A 6,000-nucleotide genomic window follows, 5' to 3' on the forward strand; every position below is an offset into this window, starting at 1 on the left:
TGGGGTAGCATGAGTTTTTAGGGGTCCTAATATAGTGCAGAACACCAAATTCAAACGGTATTTTGATTGTCCATTATGTTGTAATTCATGCTAAATTCAAGATACAAGGGTTAAAGGATATCATAAGAGCCTTAAAACATTTAAATCATACTTATCGAGTGCCTCTAATTGATACAATTAAAACAATTAATATGCAAAATACCTATACACGGGATAATTCAAAAATAGAAAAGTGAGATTTAATGCAGAACCTATTTTGGTAGGTTGAGATTAGGATCATTTAATCTCTTTTAGTTTTAGCCTTTATTGTGTTTTGGTGACTTTCCCTTATGATATAATATTGTTATAGTTAAGATATGACACTTTGTGGCTATTATGTGTAGTATATAAAGATGCTTATTTGTGAACTGTAACTTACAATGCTAATCGCCAGGCTAACCATTCTTGTTAATTGCAAAATCAAACTTTTAACAAAGTTTTGTCACTCTCAGGTGTTTCATATACTTATAAACACTTTGTAAAAAATACTAGCTCATTGAAATCATTTTTATCTTCAAGCATGCTAGATAAAGTTTCAAATCTGAGTACTCTCTTGGTGAAATGCTGTGTTACGATGCATTTGTGAGCATTTTGTAATCATAATAGTTTTTTGTGCTCCTTATATTTTTAAAAAGTAGTCCTATGAGTCTACCTTAAGCTCAAGAGATGAAATCACCAAAAAATGCATTTATAAGTTGTGAATTTTTTGCCAAAAAATCAAAAGGACACTTTTATGTCTTGTTATGCTATCGAACTAGTGTTAACAGATGTGAATCATGATAATTTTATCATATTGATCTGTCAATGCTCGATGATAAATGAATGTTGCAAGAAGCAAGGGACCTTGTGGAGATTAAATGGACATAGATGCGAAGGGACATCCATGCAATTGCCAAGTCTTGATTATACTTATGTTCCATTACAAGATGATGATGAGTGGATATATGTACATCTCATTGCAAGATAAATGAGGAGCTTGAAACCTTTGATAGTGTCATCATTGGTTCACTTCAAAGGGATAAATAAGGAGCTTTAGACTGAGCTTGAAACCATTGGTACGCTCATCATTGGTTCACGTCAAAGAAATGCAGTTTTAGCATTAAGAGTAAAGGCAAAGGAAAAGGTCATGGATAGAGATGTGGATATTTTATATGATGCGAATTTAGACGATCACAAGGAGGATTGATGATTATTTTTGTGTAGGTAGGACCAGAGGGATAGTATTGCATACTGCTTGTGTCACATGAGAAGGAGATTGGTGCTTGCATTGGAGGACACATGACTAACCTAGATGACTAATCCACCAAACATGTCGACTCAAAGAAAGAGGACACTGAGGGTGCTTGCATTGGAGCCACAATATGATAGTGAAGGTAAACTATCACATATGGGGATTTCAAAGCTAGTGGCTCATCTGATGAGGATAAGGATTAGCCTTGAGTCATAAGTCATGACTTTTTGCGTCATGTTGATACTTGCCAGCATCCACTATTTATTTTTCTGTTTGATACATTATTTGTGTGACTCGTAACTCATGACTCATGGCTAGTTGCTTGTGACATATTCAGACTCTAATTGCCAAGGCCTTTATATGACGCTGATCTTGTGGGATCATTTTACTTCAGTTATATAAGTCTTGTGGTGCCTTATAATGGAATTCCATTTGTGGAAATCTAGAATCTTGTCAAGGGTAGTATGAAACCATAAGGTTGTTGTAGGCACACAGTAGGGCATTAATGCAAACATTGATGTACTTAACGTTGGTGTGTTAGTCATCTAGGTTGGTTAATATTTGTAGCCCGTGACATGTTTGGTGCTGCTTGTATTGAGATTGGTGCAAAACACAAAACTTTGGCATTTGGTGCCCCCTTTGATTGTAAGGGAAGCCCATTAGGCCTTTTGAACAATTGGTTAGGAGTATGTCATAAAAAAGGACTCCCCTCACTTTATTTGTAAGCATCCACTAATCTATTGTGGAGCTAATGTGATATTAGTGTCATTTTTGCAGTTGGTCCCATCCCTTGATGGTTTCTACTTTGTGGAAATGTGATTATTTTCCATTCTACACAAAAATACAAATAGGTTTTGCAAATGCAGCCATTAAATTGAGTGCTAAACATCATTCCATGAAAAAGAATTCAGGTCCAATGACATGGCAAGAGCAAAAAAGAGGATAAGTAGTGACATGGATGAGACAACAAAACACCAAGGGTTGGAGGTTTGGAAATTTAAGAGGTGGCACAGCATGAAAGTTAGCGAAAGATGCAAAACATGAAAATTAGAGGATGATGCATAGGATGGCTCCACAGTATGATTGGATGAGCTTACACATTGGTCATCGAGATTGTACTCATTGATTTTGTACATTAATACATAAACTACTTGTTATGAGAGCACTAAGGTGACAATATTTAATTGAGTTTCTTAACTTTATAACCCTTATGCTTAGTTGAGGACAAGAGAATCAGTTAGCAGTTTAGGCTTGTAGTGAATTGAGGAGAAATCAAGACATTGGGCACCTACAACCCCTAAAACAACCCCTTGACATGTTAAATATTGCTAATTGACACATTAAATGTGCACCTTTCCCACCCATTGATGATGCAACTTTTTGCTTCTCTCGAACTTGATTAAATTGAACCTTATTATTACGATTGCACATAAGGAAATAAAGGAGGATTAAAGGAAGGTAAGAATGGTTTGGGGGCATTGGAATCAAGCCACAAGGGAGCTTAATGATGACCTTTCTTACAACAAAGTGATGGATGAACATTAAGTCAAGGGCCATTTTGTTGGTTTTAGTGCTTAGGTTTGGGTTTTTTCAAAGGAGGGGGGGGGGGCGCAGGTGTATGTGCAAGGGTAGAGTGGTATAGGCTAAGGACCATATTAAAACATATAGGGAGCAACCCTAACCCTATTCCCTTATTGTATCAAGTGTGTATTCCTTCATTTTTTATAGAGTTGTAGATTGTAGATTCCTATGGTATTGTTGATGACTTTCAAAGGTGTTAAGCCAATGTATGTGTTGCCATCCATAGGAGGTTTGTTTTCCCCTCCATCTTGCTATGTATTTGCCTACATGACACATGCATGTGCACCATTTTCCATATTTATTCCATTGATGTTACCTGACCTACAGCTTCATGTTTCATTGACCATGCAAAGTTATTTGCACCCAAGCTATAGAGGGAGTCGCATTGAACATTTTTGGTTGTAGAAGCTCTACATTTTGAGCCATGATGAAGGATGAGAACATTCACAAGGTTGTTTACAAAGATCAATATGAGCATGAATCAATGAAAGGTGATTAAAATTGGGTCCAGAGGCTTGACAACTAGAAAATAGAGCGCACGAAGCTTCTTGCATCTTGCTACATCATCTGAGTTATTATTGAGAATCCATACTCTAAGAGGAGAGGTCACACAAGGATATTCTCCCTTTTCTCTTGTAAACCTAAAGATATAGATTCTCTCTAAAACATGTCTTGCTACATCACTTATTTTTGCAACCATCCAGCTGGTAGATAAGGTAATCCACGTAGACATGCCATGTGGCAAATAAGTCATATCATCTTAACATGTGGCAGTACCATAATCTTTAGTCATACTTCAACCACAATTAAAAATACCAATGGTCAAGTTGCCAACTCGATAAGGAATATGCCATTAGAATATTCCTTGAAGCAAAGGGCCATTCACACATGTCCTTAAATGCCAAAAGTCATTTTTCTCTGCTTTTTACCTTTATTTTAAAATGTCATAATATAGCCACATCAAGCCCAAATGTATCCAATTAGAGCCTAAGTTTTACACACTAAAGAACATACTTTGAACAAATATTTTGCTCAAAACTGAGTTCCTCCCATTGTTATTCTCTCACTTAAAAAAAATTGTATGGTGGGAACCACTAGGTTCTTCACTGGGAGAATCTGTCTACTTCAAAGTATTAAATTTAGACATAACCTAGATACAAGATCTCAATTCATAAGTTCCTTCTGAAGCTATTCCACATGATTTTTTAGTAAATGCTTTTGTGAATTTTCCTCCTCTCTCACATGGGATTGTTTTCTAAATGTAAGAGCTTGGCCTGTAATTTATGCCACAGTTCCTGCATATTTTTAGACAATTGATTGTGCATCTCAACTAACTCTGTAGTTGACAAAACTTCCAACAATGTCAACTATACCCTCATCCTCCATGGATCTAATATACTCTTCAACTTTTGAAAAGTTTCCACTTTCTCTTTTAACAAAGCATTTTTCACAAATATTTTTTGGTTTGTCAGTGCAATCTCTTCCAGTTCACTAAAGAACTTTATCTTCATTGCATACAACCATGCAATAATCTATGATTTCATACTTGTCCTTTGTTTAAGTATCTCTTTTGTTTCAAGACATGGGATCCTATTTCTTGCTTTTACGCTTCCAATTGTTTTACTATAACTCCGACTTCCTGCATCTTTAATTCTAACTCTTGCTTAAGTGATTATTTTTCAGCTAGCACTTGCTTATTCTCCCATTTCAATACTTGCCACTCCATACAAATTTGTTGCATTGCTGACTACCTAACCTTTTGATGATCCTTTTTCTGAGTGATTGTATAGCTCTAGCAATAGCTGAGAAAAAAATGTCCTATCTCAATACTTGCCACTCCTTATAAATTTGTTGCAATGCTGACTGCCTAAACTTTTGATGATCCTTAAATTTTCTAAGTAACTATATAGCTCTAGCAACATTTGAGAAATAAATATCCTCTCAGTTTCATTGACTATGATACATGCTGTGTTTTAGCCTGCTTTGTTTCAAGTTTCTCTATCTTAATGTGTAGTTCATGTTCACGATATACTTTTATTGTTTCTGAGCCTGCATAGGATTTGCGTAATATTCCAAATCAACCTTTGTTTCAATGTGACATGCATTGTAATCTTTACCTTTTTAGTGTTCTTAGGAGTAGACTTGGTATGTTGTGCATCTGTTTCCATTGGTAATGGTTCATTGACACCCTTCTTACTCTCTTGTAAATAAAAAAAAATATTTTCTTTAGAGTCACTGTATTCCATAAGTGCTTTTACAGTTTCAACTTTGCTATACTTGTTGATAATTTTAGAGGATCAAGATGTTAAAGATAATGAAAGACAAGATAGCCTTTGTCACGGAGTGGGGAGTTTTTGAAAGGAACGTAATGACATTCAGATTGAAGAACACACCCCCTATGTTTCAATTGTGAATTCAATATCTGTTTATACCATATTTGACCACGTTCATGAGGGTCTTCTTGGCTGCTTTTAATATGCTCAATAAAGGAAATGAGCATGTCCAACTTTTTGGCTGTGTACCCTTTCTTTGGTCGATGGACAGTTTGTACTAAAGAAAATAAGACAGAGACAATAGATGTCTTCTAAATGGTCAGTACTATTTTATCTTTGCCTAAAATTTCACCCATGATTTTGTCATGTATAACACTTGCCTAATTCACTTCCCCGTTTGCTCTACAAAATACAAGAGTGAATAACTACCTTTGGACATATAGTCAGATTTCATTAAGAATAATACTCTCTCCAAAAACCAAAGAAACTGATTATGGCAATTTCCTTCTTGCAATGTTTTTTATCATAAAATGCCATTTTATGTGCAGTGGATTTCCAAACTCCCGAAGCATGAGCTCATTAGGGCAATCGGCTAGGGCTCTAATTGGAGAATTAGATAGTAAAGGTAGTTTAAACACTTGCAATACTAGTTGAATTATAATAGCATCTTTGATATAAAAAAACCTTTGTTCACTTGCAAATAATAGAATTATTCCATTGCATGCATATTTCATAGCCCATGTCCACCAAGGCAACTTGTTGTACTCGTAAAGACCCAATCTTTCTAGGCCAAAAATGTTCCGTGTACAGACTCATCCGAGTGATGTTGAAAGTCTTAAAATTGAGTAGAAATTTGATATGTTTACCTTTTAGATG

Source organism: Dipteris shenzhenensis, chromosome 5, assembly GCF_047967505.1.
Source record: "Dipteris shenzhenensis isolate YYH24624 ecotype China chromosome 5, Dip_SZ_1.0, whole genome shotgun sequence".
In the NCBI taxonomy this organism is placed as follows: Eukaryota; Viridiplantae; Streptophyta; class Polypodiopsida; order Gleicheniales; family Dipteridaceae; genus Dipteris; species Dipteris shenzhenensis.